Here is a 13,067-nt window from a genome sequence, read left to right on the forward strand (position 1 = left end):
ATCAATGTTGATACGATCAAGGTATAACCACTATCAATATTTAGAAATTTTAAAAAACCGTAAGCTGGCATTGGAAGGAACACCATGGTAGACTTTTTTGTAAATTTATTTTGTATTTAATTAAATACAGTATAAAGGCTGGTGAAGTGTAATATAATTGTGTAAACAAATCCTGTTAATAGAGAGATGTACAGATTTGTTTTGTACTGTTATCTTGAAACTTGTGAAATAAAGATCCCACCTCTGGTTATCTTGTGTGCTGTGATGTACCACGGCCAAAGTACCTTTTTCCAGACTATGTTTTAAACACGAATGATTCGATTTTTAATGAAAGTTTTTGGAATTTCAGAAGCCTCGAAAACATTTATTTGGGGTAGTTTGACTCTGTTTTTTCTTTACTCTTAACTCCTGGAATTCAGCTTGAATCTTACTGTAGGAAAAATACAAATTTGCTCAGAAATGTTACCATTTTTTAAAAACCTCGGATCTTTTACTTGACTCAGCCTATGACACACAGTAAACATGATCCACTTCAATCCTGATGGTAGTGAAATGTATCTAAAGTTTGTGTATTACCTTGTCCCGAAAAGTTTTAAGAGGGCTTACAGAGCCACACACAAGGATAAAATGTATGTAGAAAAAGCCATACGACTTAAGTAAAGGAAAAAGAAAACATTATTAAAGCAGGAGTAAACTCAATGCATGTTGGAAGTAGGCTTACAAATCTGGCTGTCACTTCCTAGCAGCCAGTTTCAAAAGGAAGTTGAGCTACAGTGTTCCAGCTTAAAAGCATCAGGTTGTCGGATAAAAAGTCTGATGGTGCATATTGTGGCAAGTGAGAAATTAGATCTCACATGGTGCCACGGCCAGCCACCACAGATGTCCTTGACTGACCTTGGCCAAAATGAAAGCCGTGGGGAAGTGAGACGTCAGAGCCCTGATGGCACGGTCCAGCCCACAGGTGGGTGTGATGCCTTTTTACCACGGGGCCCCTTTCTGGTGGGTCATCAGATGAGTCCCGCTTTCACTGGATGCGGCTTGATGAGAAACAGCCGCCTTCCTTTAACTCTTTTTACGACACCAATTTTGGTTGGCTGTATAGTGGCCTTCAAATTTGCTTATGTTTCCCTGGCTGGTGTAGCTCAGTGGATTGAGCACGGGCCTGCGAACCACACGATCGAGGTTCGATTCCCAGTCAGGGCACATGCCTGGGTTGCAGTCTGGTTCCCTGCAGGCCAACTCCCAGCAGGGGACGCATAAGAGGCAACCATACATTGATATTTCTCTCCCTCTCTCCTTCCCTTCCCCTCTAAAGACAAATAAATAAATTATTTTTAAAAATAATAAAAAATAAACCCTTTAAAAAATTTGCTTATATTACAGCCAAATATATGAATATATGCAAGTAAAAAATCAGAAGTAATTTCTGTAGTTAAAATCTATGAAAAAAGGGAGATTTTTCCTTTCTAGAGATTTACCAAATGCTTGAATAGTCAAGTAAAAATAAAATGAGCTTTAGAATCTCTCAGTTCTAAAGGAATGGGTCTTGTACGTGCATTTCTTACATTATTTCTGCCAACACTTTGGCAGCTGTCAGGCTAAATAACCTCATGATTGGATCCTGGAAATGCCACCAACCTTAAAATTTTTGTTAGTATTACATTTTGAGCATAACTCGGACTTTCCCAGTGGCCAAATATTTATTTCTCTGGATTAGCATCTTTTAAACACCACCTAGTATTAATACTGAATTGTGTATTAAATTCCACATAACTTTTTCTCATGTAAGTTGAGTAGAATGTCAGAAATTCATATAAGTATTTTCAGTTGTTCCTCAATCTGATTTCTTTTTTCTCTCTACCTCCCTTAGAACTCCATTAATTAACTTGTCAGAATTTAAAAGAATTCCCGCTCAGTCTTGTCATTATTAGATAGGAGATTCAACAATCCTAAACAGGTTCTAACTTTGAAAATAAAGACCGAGTCATTGAGGTTTGCATGATGCAAGAGTCTCATGAGAACAACAGAAACTTCCCTTGTCGGAAACACAGTTCTATCAATATGTGAAAGCACAGCTGTGAGTTTCAGAGTTTGCACATCTGGGTTCCCCACTCTTCTCCCATGTCCTTGCCCATCATTTTCCCCCCTCAGGAAAATTTGATTAATTTTTTTTTTTTTTTTGCTCTAAATGAAGTCTTTGGAAATGAACAGAAACTAATCCTGGTTGCACAAGGGAGGAAGGAGAAGAAAAGGGCATTGTCCAGCTGGTCTTGTTTCCCTTATCACCAGTAAGGAATTTACCTGACTTTTTCCCACCTGCACATCTGTGTGGTTTTCTGCATGCTGTTTTTACAGTGTGCTTTGGCTGGGGACATCTTACACAATGTGTGGAAGTTTACTGCCAGGACAGAGAGGGGACAGCCATACGCTGTTTTCCCATAGTCCCTGTTTGGACTGCAGAAGAGAGACACTGTCATTGGACCTGGCCACACTGGAGCCGTGAACGGCAGCCTTTGTTATTTCAAAGGAAAGGGAAAAAGTAATTGAAGAGGTCTTAACACTTGCTTAATTGGTACTTATATATCATCACTCATTTGAGACTTAAAAGGAATGAAAACTGCTTAGCTAACTTAATTGATACATTGTGTACCCAAATTCACTAAACCAAAAAAAAAAAATCTATTATCTCTCACACAACAAGTAAAGTTACTAAGTTACTTAGAAACAAGATCTTCATGCCTTAGACCAGGGAAATAGAAGAAAGGCCTGTGAACTGGGACAAAACCTCAAACCTTAACTACAGAAAAGCTAAATTGCACCCTGTTACACCTATAATCACCCATGAAGGGGACTTTTTACCTGGGTCACCATGCCAGTGCCAGAGCCACTGTGACAAATGGGACAGATACGTAAGGGAAGGTCTACACACAAATCTCCCTGGTCTATAGTTGGGTCTTGCATTTTTACAGGTTCTCCCACTGACTCTTCTGAGTTGCCCGATACCTTTAAGAAAACAGTGATCAGTCCCGAGCCCCCGGTTGGCCTTAAAATGCCAAAGAAGAAGGGAAGGATGCCATGGTGAAGGGGTAGAGAGTTCTGGCCCGGGCTTTGGCCTTGGACACACCACTCACTGCCCACACGCATCCTGAGGCTGGCTGAACCAAATGGCCCGGCCCTTGTAGGTCTTCAATGCCAAAAGCAATGGAGTTGACTTCTTTTCCTCACACACCACTCTTACTTAGGACTTCCTGGTGGAAAGGACACATTCTACTCTCCTAAAATGCTTGTCTCCAAAGAAGTTACTGGTAAAATCGCCCTTTATTTTAAAAAGGTCAGTTTATAGTTTAAAGTTTATAACAGGGTTTTACATCGTCATTCGTGCAATAACCTGTGTTAGCACTTGTGCATCGGGCACTGAAACACACCATGAAATTAAAGATGAATAAGATCACTCTTGGCCAGTATGGCCCATTCTGTTGGGAGTAGTCCCACAAAGCCAAAGTTTGCAGGTTCAGTTCCCAGTTAGGGTACATCCCTGGGTTGCAAGTTCTGTCAGCCATACGAGAGGCAACTGATCAGTGTTTCTCTCTCTCATTGATGTTTTTCTCCCAGTCTTTCTCTCCGCTTCCTCTCTCTCTAAAAATCAATAAATAAAATCTTAAATAAAAAATAAGATCAGGCACTTGTCCTCTTGGGGGTCATTACTGTTTGACTGACTGACCACAATATGACTATGTGACAAGCACTAAGTGCTTTACGTGGACCATGGCATTGAATCTTAAAAATTCATGATGTCGGTACTATTCGTGGCATTCTCATTTAACAGATGGAGGCTTAGAGGGGCTAAGCAACTTGTTCATGGTCCGTCCAAATGCTAGCAACCCAATTTGTGTACTCGTCGAGCACTGGATCCGCCACATTTCTCCTCCTGAAATAGCTGCAGTCATGGGGAGGGTTCACCAAGCTCCCGGAGAGTTGGCATATGCAGTGTTAATCACGCCAGCTGCGTCCCCATCTTCAAACTGCCTCCCCAACCCTGCACACGTGCTCTGGCCAGGCCCACTCTCCTCCACAGTCTCCGCCCAGACTTGCCCGGCCCCGTAGGACATAGGATCCACCTGTGATGCCCCCTCTGTATTTTCCCTTGATAGCCCTTCCTATCATTGATTGTTCACAATATTTGTTTCATCTCAATCTCCCTCCCTGTTGGTGAGTCCCTCAAGGACATACACCATTTCTGTGTCATTCACCAGTATGTGCCTAGAGCTTGGCTCGATGTCCAACAGACACACAAATCAATTCGATTCATGTTTGCGTTCATGGATGGACTTAGAAGTACCTAAAAGACAGTTAAAGACCCGAAGTCAGATCTGGAGAAAACCTGCTTACACGCAGATGCACTGGAAGGGTTTGCTATTGTGTGATTTCCCCCACCTCAGCCCTCCCCTCCCCAGACCCACACAGGCAGGAGAAACCCCTGTGGGAAAATAGCTCTTGGGGAGGGAGAGCCCAGTGAGTTGCTCTCAGGGCGTAGGCAGGGCCCAGGCATGACAAATCCCACCCCACAAAGGGGCCCTTGCAATCCAGAAAGAGGGGGCCACTGAAGTGGCAAAGCCCTCTGCAACGGGAAGGGCAAGAAGCATTAGTACATGAGCCACCCCCGAAAAGAAACCAAGACAACCTCTGAGTAGCAGTTCCACTCAGTACTGCCTGGATGGGGCTTCCTACACGTGAGAACTCGTGCTGGGAAAGGGGGGAGCTCTGTTGGAGGTGGGCGATCACTGGACAGTGGAAGGACCCTGAGGGGCTGCCATCTCCGTGTGCACAGTTATTTGGGAAACGGGCCCCCCCACACGTCTTCATCCAGTAAGTGGACACTGTCGTGGGAACATAATGCTGAAAACCTGTCCAAGAATGTAGCTCAGGAATTCACGTAGGTGTTTTCAAGTCTTACGTGGTATTAAAAACTGAGAAGCTTTCAATGCCTCTTCCTTTCTTGGGATTTTGCGACGGGGTGACACGTGACTATGTTTATTTCACTGCCCTCCCCCAGGTGGCCGGCCTCTGTTGCCCCGTTCCTGCAAAGGGGAGGGCAGTGCAGAGAAGAATCTGGACGCACACGCAGGTGGTCGGCTCTCTTTTTCTCCGACCGGCATCGCTTCTCTCAGAGGGTAAGCAGTAAGTTGTGCTGGGTTATTATACAGGCGCTCCAAGTTCCCTTCCTTGTCGTTGAAATTCTATCTCAACGTCTCACACAGCTAATCATTTGAAACCCCGGTGAATTGTGGCCTCTGAAAATTAGGGCTGTGTGTTGCCATCAATTCCACTAGAGGGCGCCGACGGGCCACGTCGGAGGGAAGGCAAAATTTTGTGCGAACTCAGGCCGGCCCCTCAAACTGTGAAGTGTGCGCAAAGAGAGCCTCCTTGCTCATGCCGCTGACACAAGAGGTATGTCCTCTGACACCCAAAATATTTCCGTTGTTGTAGTGGGTTCAGTGGTGGCTCCCAACAAGACGTTTTCATGTAAATGTAGCCTTACTGGGAAAAGAGATGAGCTGCTGTGAATTATTGGAGTAGGCCCTTAATCTGATGACAGATGTCCTTAAAGGCTGAGAGATTTGTCACAGACAAATGAGGCTACAAGTCCTGGCAAAGGAAGAAGAAGAGAATGGAGTGAGGCGGCCACGAGCCAGCAAACGCCTGGAGCCACCAGAAGCCCTTGAGGCAGGAAGGAATCTCCCCTAGGGCCTCTGGGGACAGTGGGGCCCCGCTGGCCCCAGAATTGGAAGAGGGTAAACTCCTGTCGTCAGAAGCTACCAAGGTAGTGAGTGGTACTTTTTAAACAATAGTCCTTGAAAATGAATACAGTCACGGTACACCGTGCATTCTCAGTGAGGGTAAGACGGCCCGAGGGGTGGAAAATTGGTTCTTGGTTGGGGGAAGGGTTGTGAAACAGTCTGAGAAAGTACAAGGACCGCCCTGGCTGGAATAGCTCAGTGGATTGAGCTCAGGCCTGCAAACCGAAGGGCTGCCAGTTTGATTCCCAGTCAGGGCACATGCAGGGGACTCACGAGAGGCAACCATACATTGATATTTCTCTCCTTCCCTTCCCCTCTAAAGCTAAATAGATAAAATCTTTGGGGGGAAAAAAAAGTACAAGGACGGCAGTACGTGTGCAGATGCACAGTATACGTGGTATCAAATTTGCATTACGCAGAGCGGAGAGGGGAAAGGAGGACTAGGGGTCCTGGGGGCCGGCCCAGGGCGGTGAGCAGACCTGTGCCCCCCCGCGGACACACCTGAAGCGCCCCATCCTTGTAAACACCCGTTTCTTCGTCTGATCCTATTCAAGGGTGGCTTTGGCATTTGGGTGACATTTTCTGACCTCTCTTGCTTTGCGGGATCCGCCCAGCCGGCCAGCCCTCCAACCTGGCTCAGCTCCTGCTGGACGAGAACAGAAACCGTCTCCTGGAGCCGGACACAGGAAGCCGGGTCAGCCCCGGGATCCGCCATCAACCAGCCGCCGTCGCTGCGGACCGGGGAGCACGGCCGCCACCCCAGAAAGGAAGCAGCTGGGTGTCAGCAGCCCAGCGGCCCCCTGGGCTCTGCCTGAGCCCCAAAAAGGGCGCTGCAAGAGAAGAGGAGCCACGCCGGAGCCCCAGGGTGTTCAGGAAATGAAAGCTGCAGTGTGGTAACCAGCCCTGAGCTAGAAAAAGGCCCGCAGTAATTATTTTTTAATTGGAGGTGCTTTTTAAAGTTCAGCTTTACTGGGGTACAATTAACACCTCCATAAGATATTTAAAGTGCACATTGTGGCGATCTGTGAACAGTGCGAAAGGGTTTCTCCCATCTAGTTAATCAGCACGCCCATCGCTTCACAAATTTATCTTTTTATTTTTTTATTATTTTTATTTTTGGTGAGAACATTTAAGTTCTACTCTGTTAGAACATAAGGAGAGGTTAAGAGTTTCCCTAGACCTTTCTTGGAAGCAAATGAGTACCTGAGTGGGAAGGAAAGAAAAGACGTTTACTGAGTGACAGTATTTGCAAGGATTTTTTTTTTTTTTAACAATCTAGATACTCTAAAATCAAGAGAAAACTGTTAATACTGAAACTATTTCTGAAGTACTCAAGAACGAGCTAAGACCGCCCCTGGAAGGCGACGTGCGTTCCCTCGTTCACGCCTCGTCCCGCGGTGAATGAGCGCCCCAGCCTGAGTCCGAGAGAGGCTGGCAGGGTCCCCTGCTCCTGGAGGGACGCCGCCAGGCCTGGACGCCGGGGTCTGGAGACTACAAACCCGGGGAAATCTCTGAGAGTCGCGTTTTCCTCCTGCCGCCGGCCTCCCAACTTGGACGTGCATGGGACTGTGCCGCCTTGACAATGGGGGCTGGGAGAAAGCAGTGTGTGTGTGTCTCCACTTTTGTTTCCATTGTTAGCATCCTGAGGAGCCATTTAGATACTTTCCCCCCTAATTACCCCTTCTCCATACTCATGAAATTTTAATACCACAGACAGAATGTCTCTTTATGTACTTTATGTATGTCTGTGCTGTATTAGTCGAAGGAGAAATATTTCCCTGCCCCTGCGAAGGACGCATCTCCACCCCTTTGGCGGTGATAGGCCCTGGTCCCCCGTGAGGGTGTACGGGGCTGCAGTGCTGTGGACAGTAGCACAGTAGGAATCGTGCGGTGCCTGTCAGCAAGGACTGGTTGAATAAGCTGTGTGACTCTTGGCGAGTGTGACAGATACCATGCAGCCACCCACAAGAAATGACTAGTCTTCCAGCTGGAATGGGCTCCCCCCCCCGCCCCCACCCCCGTTGGAAGCCGATCCAGTGTCTTTACAAAGGGCCTCTCTGTGTGCTCACGTAACAGCCCTTGCTGGTGCCCCAAACCCTTAGAGATGACCAAACTGTAGTATAACATTTTCAAAAGACAATTTTTATCAAATTCGCTATTGGTTGTCCTTTTTGAGCTCCAGGGAGAAAGAGCTAGTTTTTGTTTTTTTTTTTAAATCACATTTATTTGTGAGTGTGGATCAGAGTGAAGAACAATTTGTATTGACTTAAGAACTACAACTTTAATTAATTTATTTATTTATCTTTAGAGAGGAAGGAGAGAAGGAGAGAAACATCTATGTGTGGTTGCCTTTTGTGCATCCCCTGCTGGTAGTTAGCCTGCAAGGAACCGGCCTGCAACCCAGGCATGTGCCCTGACTGGAAATCGAACCGCAATTGTCTGGTTCGCAGGCCCGCGCTCAATCCACTGAGCTACGCCAGCCAGGGCAGAGCTAGTTTTATATTTAGCAACTTAGAGGCTTTCTGTTCCTTTAATGCTTAAGAAAACTTGATCAACTTTCCAAATTGAAGCAGTATTAAGTGGAAAGGTAATACTTTATATTTAAGATTTATTCTGGAAATAGTGAAAAATAAGTTTATCGTTAGCGGGTGGGGTAGGTCTCAGAATCACAGCTCTCGCAGCCTAGGTCATTCAAGTTGTTAGCCCAGCTTTTGGAGAGAGGGAGCGCTTTCTCCCCCTCTATAAAGATTCAAATCTCTATGCCCACCCTGCGCAGGGGAAGGCAGGGCACTTGATTGACAGCTTCATTAAGACTGTGTGGGTCGGAAGAGAGAGGGATTCTGGGCAGACAAAATCAATAGATTCCATTACAAACACAGTATTTGTCTTGTACTCTTAAATGACTTTTTAAAAAGGCAATCAACAACACTCATTCAAGTGCCCAGTATGTCCACAGCGTTAAATTGGGGGCTCAAGGCTTTCCCTCCGGAGCAGCTGACAGCCTAGCTACAGAACAGACACACTAACACACCCCCAAGTAAACTTAGAAACTGTGATATGACCAAAGACAATTACACATGCTTAAAAAAAAAGATATCCACACCCCCCTTGCTCACTGCAGCCTCATTTACCATAGCCAACACATGGAAACACCCTAAAGGTTCATGGGTGGGTGAACAGATAAAGAAGATGTGATACACACACACACACACACACACACACACATACACACACTGTAATATTACTCAGCTGTAAAAAGGGGGGGAAAGAATGAAATCTTGCAATTTGCAACAACACTGGATGGACCTGAGGGTGTCATCCTAAGTGAAGTAAGTCAGACAAAGACAAGCACTTTATGACCTTTTTTATATGTGGAATCTAGAACAAACAACAAAAACTAAGCTCATAGATACAAACAGATTGGTGGTTGCTGGAGGCAAGGGGTGGGGTGAGGGTGGGGGAAATGGGCGAAGGGAATCAAAAGATGAAAGTTTCTGATTATTAAAAACATAAGCCATGGGGACACAATGCACAGTGTGGTGAGTATAGTTAATAATACTGTATCGCATACTGGAAAGTTGCTAAAACAGTAAATCTTAGGCATTATCCCAAGAAAAATTATTTTGTAGTTATGTGTGATGACAGCTGTTAACTAGACATATTGTGATGCTTATTTTGAAATACATACAAATATCATGTCATTACATTGTGTACCTGAAACTAATATAATGTTACATGTTACTTGTACTTTAATTTTTTTTTAAAAAGACATCTGAAGAGGAACCCATCGCTAGGATGTTTGTGCCTGTCCTTCTGATAGTCCAAGATGGAAGAATTACTGCAGTAGTCTCCAACTTTTCCCAGTGTAAGAAGTGATTTTGTTTTAATTTCAAGGACTTCCATTTAATCGTTGTCATATTTTTATATACTCAGTTAATGAACAGGAAGGCCTGCAAATGCATTTACCAGAGACTTGCAATAACTCCCCTGTCCACCAGAGGACACTAGCGAACATGGTTTTAACCACGAGTCTACAGAACAGCACCTGATTTAGATTAGATTGATAGGGTGTCTCTTAATAATTCACCTAATTCATTGGCAGATCTCCCTGAACCACTAATATAAGGACGAACTTTCAATAACTGTCTCAGAGAAATCTGTGTGGTGAAAGAAAAGCACAGGCCCTAGAATCTGCCGACGTGACACCCGTTCTGCCATCCCCTGCCTTCCTCAAAGACTTGTTCCGAAGAGAAAATGTCTTCAACTTGAATTATCACTCTGTTTCGTCCTCTGCGGAACTCTCCCCTCTCTCTCCACGTGCTTCTTTGTGAGCAGTTAGCAGTCCTGGATGTTAAGTGCTTCCTCAGAGACAAGGAGATTGTGGCGGTTCCACAACTGTGTGTTCCTCGTCCCCTCTAAATATCTCCCGAGTCAAATAGAAGCTCTAGATTTGCACTGTCCCATACGATACCATTTGCCCCGTGTGCCTGCCCACTCAGTGCTTGGTATGTGGCTAGTCTGTCGGATGTAAAAGTCACACTAACTTTCAAAGACACCTATGAAATATATCATTCGCAATTTTCATATGATGATGCTTTGAGATATTTTAGATCTATCAGATTCAATAAAATATATTATTAAAGTGAATGTGGCAGCTGAAAATTCCAAATGATGTCTGCGACTCCCATTGTATTTCCGTTGGACAATACCAGTCTGGACTAAGTAGGTTTCCCGTTTCTGGGTCGCCATCAGGTTGCATGATTCAAGTATGAATGAACACTCTTAGGGGGAAAGAACTTCCAGGTGAGCCCGGGACTTAGGGCTGGCACTGACTGGAAACGATTCTACAGAAACACCTACCTGGGCAGCTGGACAACACGCACATGTTTGTAGTACTGTTCACAGCAGGAAGAAAGAAGCTGGAGATAAGCTAAATGTTCAACATTTGGAGACTGGCTAACAAACAATGATGCATCTTTCTATCAGACCAGTGGGACTATTAAGAACCCCCTGAGTTGTTGGACACATAAGAAGAATACAGTGTGTCAATTATGTCTCCATTTTTTAAGTAAAAAAAAAAGTGTTAAGCCACCCGAGTTACTAAAAACACAATTTCATAAAAAGTTCCCAGGCCTCTCTCGGAGAAATTCTCATTCAGCAGGTCTGGGGTGAGTCTTCATGTTTAAGAAGCGGCCCCAAGAGATTCTGATTTCCAGCCAAGTTTGAAGCACACCAAAATAATGTGTAAGTGTGTACCCGGCACACAGAAAAGATACCCAGTATGGTGTTCGGAATGGTATCACACAGTGGCGTTTGCTCATAAATCAGTACCACGCGTGTGTGTGTGTAGATACAGCTCGTAAGGACGTGAGCCCAATGGCTACCTGTGGTTGCCTCTGGGAAGTGTAAGGGGAAGAGGAGGGGCCTTTGCCTTCTACTTACATACTTCAATGTTTGTTTGTTTACACATCATCTAAAGAGAAGAGGAGGAGAACTTGTGATTCCATCCGTTCCCAAGTTTGAGAGGGAGGAGAGGAATAAGGCTGCTGTCCCAGCTCATGGGATTCTCCCAGCAGGGCGGGGTTGGGGGCAGCTCCTCCCCAGAAGGTCCCTCCTGGCTGGGCCCTGGCCCCCGCTGGGTTGGCACTCCCTCTGCTTCTGCCGCAGTTATACCCGAGGGTGCCCGAAGCCCATTTGACTAAATGACGTGGGAAGTTTCCAGATCGCAGCTTGGCCCCCACGGAGCCAGAGTGGTGAGGTCACCCAGCACAGCTGCGAACTATTTCAAGGAAACAGGTGGTGGATCTGGCCTCTTCCAAGGTCTCTCTTCCCAGGGGACCTCAAAGCCCAGCCGTAGATGCCTCCGTGGTCCGGAAAGGGGAGTATAGGGTGACTCCATGTCCTCAGGAGCCTGCAGATACTGCCTCCTGTCAGAAGGGTGGCCTCAGTCCTGGTGGCACATTACGTCATGGGGAGCTTTAAAAGCCTCTAGACCTCACACCAGGTCTGTGAAATTAGAACCTCTAGGTGGGGCTTAGGTATCAGCAATCTGAAAGTTTGTAAGGGATTCCAGTATGCAGCCAAGGTCAAGACCACTGGTGTTACCCTTGCAACTAAAGTTTCTAGAGCTGCAGCATCCACTGGAAGTTTGTTAGAGATGCAGTCTCAGGCCCCACCCAGGACCCGTTGAATCCGAATCTGCATTTCCACCAGATCCCAGGGTTTGGAAGCACCGCTGTACCAGTGGCTAGCTGATAAACATACAGGCTCTGGGAGCTTGCAAAAAGGGCAGAATGCTAGTGAAGCCCCTGATGGCTGTGTACCCCCGAGAGACCTCTTAACCTCTCTGAGCCTCATATATCACTGGTGTATAACGAAGATAATAAATACTCCTCTGTGATGGTGAAGCTGGGTAATGCCCGTAAAGTGCCTGGTCCCTAGCAGCCAGTAAACATGAGCTCCTGGTTTGTTGGAAGCAGGCGGTTTCTAATCCTGAAACAACCTGCCCGGTGGGCCAGCCGGGAGTGAGCATGTGTGGGCCGTGCTGCCGATCCAGCTCATCCCCAGCCTGCCAGTATCCAGTGTCTTTTCTCTCCAGGGGCTCAGACGTGGGGACCAGAAAGTCCTGGCTCCATCCAGATGGTCTCTGATTCCAGAGTTGTTTTCCTGTGGAAATCATGTGATTGCTCCATCGTTAGGAAAAGAAAAACAATAAAAGGGAGTAGGTTCTCGTGATTGCTGTGGAGGCTGCAAATGTGGGGCGTTTCTGTGCCAGCTGGAGAGAAGAGGGGCCTGGGGAGGGGCTTGGCTGAGTCCTCGCCTGTCTGGGCGTCAGGATTGCTGATTAACCTCAGACTGAGGGCCTGAGAAGCCCTGTGAAGGCCTCCCTGTGGGTTTGGGGCCTGGGATGCGGATAACGACAAGCAGTGGACAGTGTGAAGCAATGCTGTGCTTTCAGGACAGCGCAGCTTCCTCCAACAAGGGCGCTGTTGTGGTTTTCAATCCCTTTCTATTCACCGAACCATTAATTGAACATTTTCTAAGTGTCAGGCATCGTACTATTTGTCTTAATGCAATCATCAAAGTGACCCCTTGAGGCTGGTATTACCCTCCCTTTGCAGGCGATAAAATAGGCTGAGTTGTTTGGTTAGATGGCCAAACCGCTGTTGAATGACAGAATTGGGATTCAGACAGAGGCTGTCCCGGATCCACGGCCCATGCCCACGGTGGGTCACTCTCATACCTTCTCCCACCCCAGGGGGATGGGGT

The sequence above is a fragment of the Sturnira hondurensis genome, unplaced genomic scaffold (genome assembly GCF_014824575.4).
Source record: "Sturnira hondurensis isolate 20B ecotype Veracruz unplaced genomic scaffold, ASM1482457v3 Scaffold0021143, whole genome shotgun sequence".
NCBI classification, from domain to species: domain Eukaryota; kingdom Metazoa; phylum Chordata; class Mammalia; order Chiroptera; family Phyllostomidae; genus Sturnira; species Sturnira hondurensis.